The sequence below is a fragment of the Aotus nancymaae genome, unplaced genomic scaffold (genome assembly GCF_030222135.1).
Source record: "Aotus nancymaae isolate 86718 unplaced genomic scaffold, 86718_ANA_hifiasm-v0.15.2.pri h1tg000049l, whole genome shotgun sequence".
Lineage (NCBI taxonomy): Eukaryota > Metazoa > Chordata > Mammalia > Primates > Aotidae > Aotus > Aotus nancymaae.
In genome coordinates this window covers 30,926,990-30,940,987 of record NW_026988463.1, presented here as the reverse complement: position 1 = coordinate 30,940,987, position 13,998 = coordinate 30,926,990, and the positions used below count along the sequence as shown (strand labels likewise).

The window sequence follows — 13,998 nt, the reverse complement described above, 5'->3', positions numbered from 1 at the left end:
GTGGAGAGAATCCCTTCAAATGTGAAGAATGTGGCAAAGCTTTTAGCCCGCCATCAAAACTTTCTAGACATAAAAGAATTCATACTGGAGAGAATTTTTAAAAATGTGAAGAATGTGAAGGCCGGGTGCGGTGGCTCAAGCCTGTAATCCCAGCACTTTGGGAGGCTGAGGTGGGCGGATCACGAGGTCGAGATCGAGACCATCCTGGTCAACATGGTGAAACCCTGTCTCTACTAAAAATACAAAAACTAGCTGGGCATGGTGGCGCACGCCTGTAGTCCCAGCTACTCGGGAGGCTGAGGCAGGAGAATTGCTTGAACCCGGGAGGCGGAGGTTGCAGTGAGCCGAGATTGTGCCACTGCACTCCAGCCTGGCGCCTGGCAACAAAGTGAGACTCGGTCTTAAAAAAAAAAAAATGTGAAGAATGTGGCAAAGTTTTTAACCAGCCATCAATCCAAGAGAATTTATACTTCAGAGAAGCCTAACAAATGTGAGGAATGTGGAAACGCTTTTAACCATCTCTCAAATCTTACTAAACAAGACAATTTGTACTGGAGAGAAATCCTACAAATGTGAACATTGTGGCAAAAGCTTTGGTATATTCTTAACCTTTACTAAACATAAGAATTCATGCTGATGAGAAACGCTGTACAAATGTGAAGAATGTGGCAAAGGCTTTTGTGAATCCCCAGCACTTAGTAAATAAAATATTTCATACTGAAGCATGTGGAAAAACTTTTATCAGTCCTCATCCTTTACTAAATGTAAGTAACTTCATACTGCAGAGAATTCTGACACTTGTGAAGAATGTGGCAAACTTTTTAACTAGTTCTTAAACCCTACAGAACATAAAATAATACACAATGGATGGAAACTACTAATGTTAAGAATGTGACAAAGTCCTTTGTATATTGTTAACCATAACTAAACCTAAGGTAATTCATACTGGAGACTTCCAACAAATGAGAAAAATGTGACAAAGACTTTAACAAGCTCTCAACATTTATTACACACAATTCATACTGGGGAGAAATCCTACTAGGATAAAGAATGTGTCAAAGCCTTTTACAACTTCTCAATTCTCAGCAGACATAAGATAATTTATATTTAAGAGAAACTCTACAAACCTGAAAGATGAGACAATCTTTCCACAACAACTCAAACTTAAAAATATAAATTATGTTTGAAAAATTTAACAAAACTTTTAACTAGTACTCACATTTTACTGCACAAGAAAGCATTAATACTCGAGAAAAATTCCACAAATAATAAAAACTGGAATAGCTATTGATACCTGCTCATATCTTACTCAAAATCCAAGAGTTTATACTTAATAAAAACATCGTAAGTGCAATTATTGTGAAAATCACTTTCAGAAAATATGTCATTAAAGAAGAGCATTCATTCTGAAGACAAGCATTAAAAATATAAAGAGGACTGTAGTACCATTAATTGTTTCATAAGTAATGTGCAGAGTTTGTATTGGAGAAAAAGCCTGAAGAAGTTTCTCAAAACTAGTTCAACATTAGGGAATTTATACTATATTGGAAAAAACCCTAATACATATAATGAGTTTTAACTAAAGAATTGTTCAAAAATGACAGCTAAGAAAACACCAGAGATTTCATAGTAAAATATATGTTTACATATGCAATAACTTTGAAAACATTTACTTCAAAATTAAGTCTATGTCAACATCAGATAATTCACAGTAGAAATAACTAAGACACTGATGCTTCAGACATTACACTAAATCAGAGTATTGAGTGTAGAACATCATTCAAAGCTAAAGTTGTTAGATAAATTATTTCTATGTAACTTTAACAAAAGAAAATTGGACTGTTATGATTGCATTCAAAGAATACTTTTTTTTATTTGAAAACCTTACATATTTATTTTTGGAAAGTAAATGATATGATTCAACTCACAATTTACTTCATGCTGTATCTTTTATTTTTATGGTCATAATATAAACTATATTGAAGTATAAATAAAATTTATATGTTTCTATGTCCCAAATAAGTATTTTGTTAAATTTTCCTGTAAATTTTTCTTTGAACATGTGAACTACCTAGACATAAAAACTTTTAGTTTTGATTCACATACAGTTAAATATACATGTTAGTCTAATGATATATCTTAACTGTAATAGAATTGTAGGATAAGTGTGTGTGTGTATGAGTTTTGTCTATTTTCAGAAAAAGCAATATTGGAACAAAACAAATTATTTTCACATGGTGACTAGTTTTCTAGAAAACTAAAAGCTCAATAATGCTGAATGCAAATCTATATTCTTTACTTATTATTTCTTTATTGTACAGACCAATACTTTTCCTGTTTCTTAGAATTCATTTTTTGTTTTACACTATAAGAATATTGTTAGTAATTAATTTTCATAAAATGTGGTAGGACACAGAAAATGATTTTTAGATGTAATTTCATAATTTGTATATTTATATTTTAGTTAGAACATTTCATTGTGTTTAATTGGAGAAACCTCTTTATGCCTATCATTCCTTAGTTATTGTTCCTTTAACATTTTATAATTGACTTGTAAATTTATCTGTTAAGCCAATATATTCAGGGAATTACTTGGGAGGCTTCATGAGTCATGAGGATTTTAGGTTTTTTTTTTTTTTTTAGGTCTCTTTGTTTTTGAGCTGGAGACTTGATCTGTCACCCAGGCTGAAGGTCAGTGGCTCAATTTCAGCTCAATGCAACCTCCACCTCTTGAGTTCAAGCAATTTTCCCTGCCTCAGCCTCCCAAGTCACTGGGATTACAAGTGCCTGCCACAATGCCCACCTAATTTTCATAATTTTAGTGGAGACAAGTTTTTGCCACATTGGCCAGGCAGGTCTCGAACTCTGTACCTCATTGATCTGACCCTCAACCTTTGAAAGTGCTGGGATTACAGGTGTCAGTCACCATACCTGACAAGAATATTTTGATATATAAATGTAGCAAACAAAGATGATAGTGCTTCTCATGTAACAGATGTTCCATAATAAGCCATAAATATTTTTGCTGGAGTTAGTTCGCAAGTCAAGTCATATATGGAAAATATCAATAGTGAAGAAATAATATTGATTATTCATGTGGAGAGAATGTTGTTTCCAGGCTGCAAAGTGAACTCTTGCTTAATTTAAAAAGAAATTCTATTTTTTCCCCTGATTATCCAGTTTTGTTTGTCTCCTTATGTGTATTCCAAATATATATGCATCACAGACCTTCTTTTTCTGTGTTATGGCTACAGTTTTCTCACTTTTGTTTTTATGACCTGTCATTTGACATGGTACTTTGTAGATTTTGATTAGAAAATTGTTTCTGTTTCTGTTTTTGTTTTTGTTTTCTTGAAATGGAGTATGGCTCTTGTTGCCCAGGCTGGAATGCAAGGGTGTAATCTTGACTTATCACAACCTCTGCCTTCTGGGTTTTTTTCCTACCTCAGCCGCTCAAGACACTGGGATTATATGCATCTGCCATCATGCCCAGCTAATTTTGCATTTTTAGTAGAGATGGGGTTTCTCCATGTTGGTCAGGTCTCAGGTGATCCACCTACCATGGTCTCCCAAAGTTCTGAGATTATAGGCATGAGCCACTGTGCCTGACCTGAAACTTTTAATGCAGTAAAAGTTGGTTATAACTGGAGAGTTTGCTTATCAACATAACTTTGACATCAGATAAAGATAAAAGCCATACAGTATTCGCTGGGGGGAGAAATAAATTATTTAACATTTTTTTGTAAAAGAAAAATTTTAAAAGATTCTTACACAAAATGTGTCAAATATAAAATGTATCTTTGTAAATTTCTAAGTTAGTGGTAAGTAATAAATTTTTAATGTTTGGTGATATACTTACAGCACAACTTCTATTTCCATACAGAATCTCTATATTTAAGTTTGAATGTTAATGGTTGCTAAATAATAAAATTACTAGTGTAAAGTTTAAATTTGAATATTTTTATATTGATATAATTTGAAGAAATTTTTCATTTTTTTAATATAATTTTTGGGGGGTGAAATTCAGGATACAGTTTGTATACTTAGTCATCTATGTGTAGCCAATTCTTGTTTTTTTCCTCTGGAAAATATGTGAAGATTTTTGCCAGTTTTTGAATTAAAATATTTTCTGTTATTTTGTGTGCATATTTGTTTACTGTGTTCACAGAGTGTCCAGTCATGGGACCACCAGCAGTCCTGGGACCACCTGCCCTTTTACTGTCTTTCATGTCATTAGCATTAGCACCAGAAAGTCTGGGTGCCCCACACTTAAAGGAAAAGCCCTAAAGTAAATTGGCTTCTTCCAGGTACTGTGCAGGGTCCATGGCATGATGTTAAGTATCAAAGTTTCTATGGTTATAATTTACAAATGACAAAACAGCACAAAGCTATATATAGTTAAGACTATTCAGTCAAGTTTATGACAAATACAGATCATATTTGACATATTGTTAACTTTCTATAAAGTTTTAAAAATACATTTTTTAACTTGACAGATGGAATGGGTATTTATTTTTTAAAACATAATATTTTGAAGTATACATACATTGTCAGATACTTAGCCCTGTGTAATAAATGCATTAACTAATAGAGTTAGCTTTTTTTGGTGAGACCACATGGCATTGTCTTAGCATTTTTCATAAATACATGCACATTTTTATGAACTAGAGTCATCATGCTGTACAATAAATCTCTTGAAATTGTTCTTCCTATACAACTATAATTATGTATTTGTTGACATTTTTCCAATCGCCTCTTTTTTTCAATTACCTTGGCACCTGGTGGTCACCATGTTACTCTGTACTTCAGTGAGATTAACTTTTTAAAGTATCCATTTGTAAGTGGAATCATGAGATACTAGTCTTTCTGTGACTGGCTTATTTCAACACATATAATGTCTTCCAGGTTAATCCATGTGATTGAAAATAATAGAATTTTTTGAAAAAATAAAGAATATTCTATTTTGTACATACACCATATTGTATTCATTTGTATTAGATGTTGAACTGTTGATGCCATATTTGGGTTATTGTGAAGAGTGCTGCAAACAACATAGAAGTGCAAGTATTTCTTCATTCTCATTTTGAATATATATCTGAAAATGCAATTGCTGGAGTATATGGTGGTTCAATTTTAATTTTTTTTTCAAAACTCCTATTTTGTTTTTTTAATGTCTGTCCTCATTTACTTTTAAACCAACAGTGTGCACGCATTTCCTTTACATCTTTACTAATGTTTTCTTTTTATTTTACTAAATATCTCATAGGTATTTCTTTTTTAGTATTTTTGTTTTCTCATAGGTAAATTTTATAAATATAGGGTATTTTTTGCTTGTGTTTCTCTGACAATAATTGAAATTGAGCATTTTTCAATGTATCTCTTGGCCATGTCTTTTGAAAACTATTTAAGCCTGGTCTGGGTGTGGTGGCTAATGCCTGTAATCCCAGCACTTTGGGAGGCTGAGGTCAGTGGATTATCTGAGGTCAAGAATTCAAGACCAGCCTGGCCAACACAACAAAACCCCACCTCTACTAAAAATACAAAAAGAAAAATAGTCAGGCATGGAGGTACGTACCTAAAGTCATAGCTACTGGAGGAGCTGAAGCAGGAGTATCGCTTCAGCCAGAGGTGGAGGTTGCAGTGAGCCGAGATTGTACCACTGCACTCAAGCCTACACAACAGAGACTCCATCGCAAAAAAAAAAAATATATTCAGCCTGCTGCTCATAGTTATTTATTTTTTGTTGTGTAGTCATTTGAGTTTCTTGCATATTTTTTACATTTATTCTTGTCACACACGTAATTTGCAAATACTTTCTTCCATTGTTTAGTTTTCTAAGAATGTTGATTGTATCAAACTCTGTGCAGCAGATGTTTACTTTGAAATAATCTGACCGAGCAGGAACCCACATCCAGGAACAGAGGCCTTTGCTCCTCCCTCAGAATGAATGGAGACCAGAAATGAGATGTTTATCATTAGGGTGCTGACTGAGGATGAGATGGGGCACCCAGAGACAGGAGATGCTATTGCCTGGCTCAAGGAGGTCCTGGAGTACAACGCCATTGGAGGCAAGTAACAGCGGGGTTTGACGGTGCTAGTAGCGTTCTGGGAGCTGGTGGAGCCAAGGAAACAGGATGCTGATAGTCTCCAGTGGGCCCTGACTGTGGGCTGGTGTGTGGAATTGCTGCAAACTTTCTTCCTGGTGGTAGATGACATCATGGATTCATCCCTCACACACTGGGGACAGATCTGCTGGTATCAGAAGCCAGGCATGGGTTTGGATGCCATCAATGATGCTATCCTGGAAGCATATATCTACCACCTGCTGAAGCTCTACTGCCGGGAGCAGCCCTATTACCTGAACCTGATCGAGCTCTTCCTGTAGAGTTCCTATCAGACTGAGATTGGGCAGACCCTGGACCTCATCACAGCCTCCTAGGGCAATGTGGATCTTGGCAGATTCACTGAAAAGAGGTACAAATCTATCATCAAGCACAAGATGGCTTTCTACTCCTTCTACCTTCCTGTAGCTGCAGCCATGAACATGGCAGGAATTCATGGTGAGAAGGAGCATGCCAATGCCAAGAAGATCCTGCTGAAGATGGGAGAGTTCTTTCAGATTCAGGATGATTACTTTGACCTCTTTGGGGACCCCAGTGTGACTGGCAAAGTTGGCAGTGACATCCAGGACAACAAATGCAGCTGGCTGGTGGTCCAGTGTCTGTAACCGTCCACTCTGGAACAGCACCAGATCCTGAAGGAAAACTACAGGCAGAAGGAGGCTGAGAAGTGGCCCAAGTGAAAGCATTATATGAGGAGCTGGATATGCCAGCCGTGTTCTGCAGTATGAGGAAGACAGTTAAAACCACATTATGGGTCTCATTGAACAGTATGCAGCGCCCCTGACCCCAGCTATCTTTCTGGGGCTTGCACGCAAAATCTACAAGTGGAAAAAGTGACCTAGAGAATGCAAGGGTGGAGAGGAGGCTCTTAATAAATAAATTATTGTGTAAAAAAATAATAATAATAACTGACTCATCCATTTTTCCTTTTGTTTCTCGGGTTTTGAAGTTAAATTTAAAAATTCACTGCCCAGAACAATGTTATGAGGCTTTTAGTCTATATTTTTTGTAGTAGTTTCAGAGTTTCCAGCCTTACATTTAAGTAACTAACATTTTAAATTCTGAGGTGATAATCTCATCTTATTGCTTTTCATGTGGATTAAAGTTTTCTCAACACCATTTATTGAAGATACTATCTTTTCCCTAAGGAACTGTCACCATTTTAAGTATGTTACTAGTATTTTGATAGAGGTTGCATTATATCTGTAGATTATTATGTGTAATATAAATATTCAACAATATTAATGCCAATTCATTAATGAGTAATATTTCTCAATTAGTGTAGTTTTTTTTTTTTTTTCCTTTTCTTTTTTTTGAGATGGAGTTTCACTCTTATTACCCAGGCTGGAGTGCAATGACGTGATCTTGGCTCACCGCAACCTCTGCCTCCTGGGTTCAAGCAATTCTCCTGCCTCAGCCTCCCAAGTAGCTGGGATTACAGGCATGTGCCACCACGCCCAGCTAATTTTTTTGTATTTTAAGTAGAGACGGGGTTTCACCATGTTGACCAGTATGGTCTTGATCTCTTGACCTTGTGATCCACCTGCCTTGGCCTCCCAAAGAATTTGTGTAGTATTTAATTTTTTATTTAATTCTCTTTAGAGTATAACATAAACTTTCAACTTTTGGTTGAATTTATTTCAACATATAGTTACTACAATTATTGTGGATAGGATTGTTTTTAAATTTCATTTTGAGATAGTTGTTAGTGCATGTATTGAAATCTTACTGATTTTAAGATGTTGCTTTTGTGTTCCACAAGTTCAATGAATTTGTTTAGTAGCTCTGATAGTTTTTAGTAAAGTGTTCAACTTTTTAATACATAAGATTATGTCATCTTCAAAAAGGATAATTTACATTCTTATATTCAATTTGAATTTCTTTGATTTTATTGTCTAATTTCTCAGTCTTGGACATTTTATACTATGTTTGGTAGGACTGAGGAAAGTGGACATCCTTGTTCTAGCTCATAGAGTAAATCATAGAGTAAAAGCTTCCAGGTTTTCCTGTTTAGTTAGTATGTTCCTAGGTGTGCTTTTTTTTTTTTCTTTTTTTTTTTTTTGCTATACATGAAATTTATTGGCTTGAGATAGTTTTTCCCATATCTAGAGTCTTTAGAGAATTATCATAATGGGATGTTAAATTGTGTCAAACTTTTATTCTGCATCTATTTAAATTTTAGAGCTGTGAAATCATGACTAATTCTGTATAAATAAAAAAATTATTTAAAGACTACTATGAAATCTCCATGTATGCAAACTACAAAATGAATAGAAAATAAATAATCTTATGAATACACAGAACTTTCCAAGATAGAACCAGAAAAAACAAAATTTTGAACAGAGCAAAAATGTCTAAAATGTAAAATGAGATTGAATAAGTAATACAAAATATAACAACCATAAAAATCCCTGGATTAGATAAATTTATGACCAAATTTTACCACATATATAAAGATGAGCTGGTACTTATCCTACTAAATGTATTCCAAAGAATCATAGTGAGATTCCACCCTAACTCATATGAAATCACTGTTATCTTGGTACTAGAATGTAGCGAAGACACAACAACAACAGAAGAAAACCACGGGCCAATATTTCTGGGAACATTAAAACATAAATTCTTCATGAAATACTAGCAAGATGAGTTTTTAAAAAATCACTTTACCAGTCATCTGAGTTTTACTCATGTATTCAAGAATGTTTCATTATATGCAAGTCAATAAGTGCAATTTACCTTGTAAAAATAATAGAAAGCAACAAATTATATGATTAATGAAATAGATGCAAAAAACACTCAGCAAAATCCAATATTTATGAAAATATTCTCAAACAAGACAAATAACAAAACATACATCAAAATAGTAAGAGCCATCTATTACAAATTCTCAGCCAACATCATACTGAACAAGCAAATGTGGATGCATTCTTTACATAAATAGAAATGAGACCAGAATAGTTATTGTAAACACTCCTTTTCAACATAGTTGTTTTAAGTCCTAGCCAGAGCAATTCAACAAAGTGAAGAAATAAAACACATTTATATAAGAATAGAGAAAGTCAAATTATCTTACCAGATGATATAATTTTCTACCTAGATTTCACCAAAAGATTCCTAAGCCTAAAAATGACTTCATTAAAGTATCAGAATACAAAATCAATATACACAAATGAGTAGCATTTCTGACATTGAAGCTGAGAACAAAATTAAAAACAGTTCTATTTACAATAGACACTAACAAAAGTAATACCTAGAAATACATTACATCAAAGAAGTAAAATAGCTCTACAAGGAGAACTAAAAAATACTGCTGAAAGAAATCAGAGATGACACAAATATTAATGGAAAATCATTCCATGCTCATGACATTGAATAATCAATATACTTCAGATGTAGAGGCTGACTAAAGTAACTTGTAGATTAAGTGCTATTTCTATCAAACTATCAATTCCATTTTTTATAGAATTTTTAAAAACTTCTAAAATTTAGGCCGGGCGCGGTGGCTCAAGCCTGTAATCCCAGCACTTTGGGAGGCCGAGGCGGGTGGATCACGAGGTCAAGAGATCGAGACCATCCTGGTCAACATTGTGAAACCCCGTCTCTACTAATACAAAAAAATTAGCTGGGCATGGTGGCGCGTGCCTGTTATCCCAGTTACTCAGGAGGCTGAGGCAGGAGAATTGCCTGAACCCAGGAGGCGGAGGTTGCGGTGAGCCGAGATCGCGCCATTGCACTCCAGCCTGGGTAACAAGAGCGAAACTCCGTCTCAAAAAAAAAAAAAAAAAAAAAAAAAAAAAAAAAAAAACTTCTAAAATTTATATGAAAAAATAAAACAACCCAAATAGCCAAGGCAACTTTATATGAAAAGAATGAACCTGAAGACCTCACCTTACCTGAATTCAAACTGTACTACAAGCTACAGTTACCAGTATAACATGGTTCTGTTACACACACACATATATATCTATATATATACATGTATATACACATATAAATGTATGTATCCCTGGAACAGATGAGAGACCCTTGAAATATTGAGAGACCCCTGAAATAAAGCTATGCTTCTACAACCAACTTATTTTTGACAAACTCAACAGAAATAAATGAATGGGAATTAACTCCTTATTCAATAAATGGTACTGAGAAAAGTGATTAGTCATATGCAGAAGAAGAAAACTGAACTCCTACTTCTTACCATATAAAACACATGACTGAAGGTATATTAAGAACGTAACTAAAACTTCAAGCTATAAAAATCCTACATGAACAACTAGAAAGTATTGTAGATACTGGCTCCTAAAGAAACTTTATGCCTAACGTTTTAAAAGTGAGTGCGACACAAAAATAAAAAATTGCCATCTAATTAAAGAGCTTCTACACAGCAAAATAAACTATCAACTAAGTAAACAGACAACCTGCAATATAAAATTAAATATTTGTAAACTGCATATAAAAAGGATTAATATACAGAATTTATGAGAAAGTTAATAAGAAAAAAGGATACAAATGAAATAGTCACTTTCAAAGGAAGATGCAAGAGCTGTCAATAAACTTGCAAAAAATTGCTCAACATTTATCGTTGTCAGAGTGATGTACCTCAAAATGACAGTGTGATACCATTATACACAGTTAGAATTGCGGTTATTAAAAAAGTGAAAAAATAACTTGTTGAAGTTTTGAAGGAAAGAACACTTTTATACACTGTTGGTGAGAATGTGGAAAGCAATTTGGAGATTTCTCAAATAACTAAAAATAAAATTGCCATTTGACCCTTCAATCTCTTTAATGGGTATATACCCAAAGGACAATAAATTATTTTCCCAAAAAGACACTTAACAAACACATGTTTATTGCAGAACTATTCACAAAAACAAAGATACAGAATTAAACTAGATACTTATGAATCTTAGATTGAATAAGAATAATGAGGTACTTATATAACATGCATTACTACGCAGCCAGAGAAGAGAATAAAGTAATTATTTTTGCAGCCACATGTATACAGCAGAAGGCTATTCTCCTAAGCAAATACAACATGTGGGAGCTGTCGCTTATACGTGGGAGCTGAACATCGGGTGCAGATGGAAACAGAGAAGAAAATAATAAGCACTGGGACTTTTAAAGACAAGAAAAAGAAAAGACAAGTATTGAGAAACTATTAGACATGATGTATTCTACGTGGGCAATGGCATTGATAAACGCCCAAACCTCAACATGATGCAATATACCTGTGCTACAAATCTGCTCATGTATCTTTTGAATTTAAAATAAAAATAGTAAAATGCTTTGTGGTATAATGACATATTACATTTCTTCATTTCTGGGCCAATAGTTGTAATTAGGGGTGAAAGTCAGAATTATTCACTCTTTAGGCCATAGGAATGAATGTTTGCTTACCAGATCTCTTTGTATTCTATGAGCTGGTAGCTCTTCTTCTTTTTTTTTTTTTTTTTTTTTTTTTTTTGAGACTGAGTTTCGCTCTTGTTACCCAGGCTGGAGTGCAATGGCGCGATCTCGGCTCACCACAACCTCCGCCTCCTGGGTTCAAGCAATTCTCCTGCCTCAGCCTCCCGAGTAGCTGGGACTACAGGCGTGAGCCACCATGCCCTGCTAATTTTTGTATTTTTAGTAGAGACAGGGTTTCACCATGCCAGGATGGTCTCGATCTCTTGACCTCGTGATCCACCCGTCTTGGCCTCCCAAAGTGCTGGGATTACAGGCATGAGCCACCGTGCCCGGCCTAAGCTGGTATCTCTAAAAGCTCTTGGCGTATAGCCTGAGAAGTGTTTTATTTCTAAGTATGCAGCTAAAACAAATGAATGACTCTACATTTTTATTTTTCATTTATCTATACAGTAGACTATAGAGTTAATTTGTAACTCTACTCTTCTTGGAGAAAAATGGCGTGTTGTTTAATCACTTCTTTTTAAGAATGAACCATTTTTGAAAATGTGAGGCTATGAAAAGTATGCTAAATTGTTGAATTAGGAGAAAAAAACATTTCTAAAAAATGCATAGGAATCTTATAGCCACAGCTCAAAAACGATGACACAGACTGAATTATTCAAGACCACACTGCTGCAAATGCTCACTCCATCACAATTATTCTGATGAAAAAAAGAACAATGGATTAGAAGACATTTTTAGACTATTTTTCTGATTCAACTGCAGTGTTAGATGTTTTGCTTTATTATTTGCCATATAGAAGTCTCTACTAACAAAAGATTTTGTGAATTTCAAGTTAATATGCTCATACATATATTCTACCTAGAAGGGTACTGGTGTGTTTGAATCAAAATGTAGCATTTCTGGCCAGGTGCAATGGCTGATGCATGTAATCGCAGCACTTTGGGAGGCCACAATAGGTGAATCACCTGAGGTCAAAAGTTCAGGCCTGGTCAACATGATGAAACCCTAGCTCTACTAAAAATACAAAATTAGCTGAGCATGCTTATGTACACCTGTAATCTCACCTACTCGAGAGTGTGAGGCATAAGAATCACTTGAGCCCAGGAGGCAGAATTTGCAGTGAGTCTAGATGGGAACACTGCACTCCAGCCTGGGTGACAATCATGACTCCATCTCAACAACAAAAATGTACCATTAATGGCCTTTCTTGTGCTGCTGTATTTGTGTGAAATAGGAAGACAGAAAATAAAGCAGAGTTAAAAATGGCACTTTTAGTTTCTACACAGACAGCATCTAAAATCTAGTGGTACATCAACTAGAAATAATGACATTAATCAGGCCTGGTGGCTTATGGCTGCAATCCCAGCACTTTGGGAGGCTGAGGTGGGTGAATGACCAGGGCAGGAGTTAGAGACCAACCTAACTGACATGGTAAAACCCTGTCTCTACTAAAAATACAAAAAAAAAAAAAAAAAAAAAAAAGCCGGACATGGCATCATGCACCTGTAATCTCAGATACTGTAGAGGCTAAGGCAGGAGAATTGCTTGGAAGCAATTAATGCAAATAAGGGTGCCAGAAGAGTGCTTGGCACAGAGCAATTATACAGAAAATGTGTAAGCTCTTATTTGTTGATTCTTTTAAATCATGATAAATTCTAATCCTGAAAACAAGGTGGACACATTAGTAGTTTGTAACTCATTTTCATTCTTATCAGTTAATCTGGAGTATAATAGAGGCTGGAAATTTTCCATATATTCATATACAGCATAAATAGAAATATGACAAGATTTCTTATTGATCCCTACTCACACTCCAGTAACACTAGATAAATAAGCACTTAAATGCTGGGTGTTCATCAGTTTTAAAAGTAGAGAAGAAGGAAATTGTTTCTTCATCTATTTAATAAATTTTCTATTTATTTTCACTTATTATATTTGAATGTAGTTTAAAAATATATATTCAAATAACTTTTCTCCTTTAACATGTGAAGGAAATCATTTATATAGACCTTTGGAGAATTTTACTCAGAACAGTTACTTCAGAGTCTTTCTTTTAAAGTATTACATTATTTTGAGCATTAAAACCCAATATTTTATTCCAGAGTATCGTGTTCAGATTATTTATGATAATAATAGTTTACTTACCTATGATAAAACATTTTTTCTCTCACCAAATTTCTTAAAGTTTCTCTCTCTCTCTCTCTTTTATTTTGTTTAATATTTCTGTATTTTAGAATGACAAATTACAGATGCACACATTTATAGGGTAAAATGTGATGTTTTAACATAGGTATATAATATGACCTCTAGTAGCCATTGTTCCACTTTCTACTTCTTTGAGTTAAACTTCGTTAGATTCTACACGTAAATGAGATCATGCAGTATTTGTCTTCCTTTGTCAGGCTTATTTCATCTAGCATAATGTCTTCCAAACTTATTTATATTGTTTTAAATGATAAGATTTACC

At 34.4% G+C, this 13,998-nt stretch overlaps 1 pseudogene; it reads left to right on the top strand.

Moving 5' to 3' along the window:
* Positions 1–6,217: 6,217 nt before the first annotated feature.
* LOC110567011 (farnesyl pyrophosphate synthase-like) lies at positions 6,218–6,959 on the top strand (annotated as a pseudogene).
* The last annotated feature ends 7,039 nt before the right edge of the window (positions 6,960–13,998 follow it).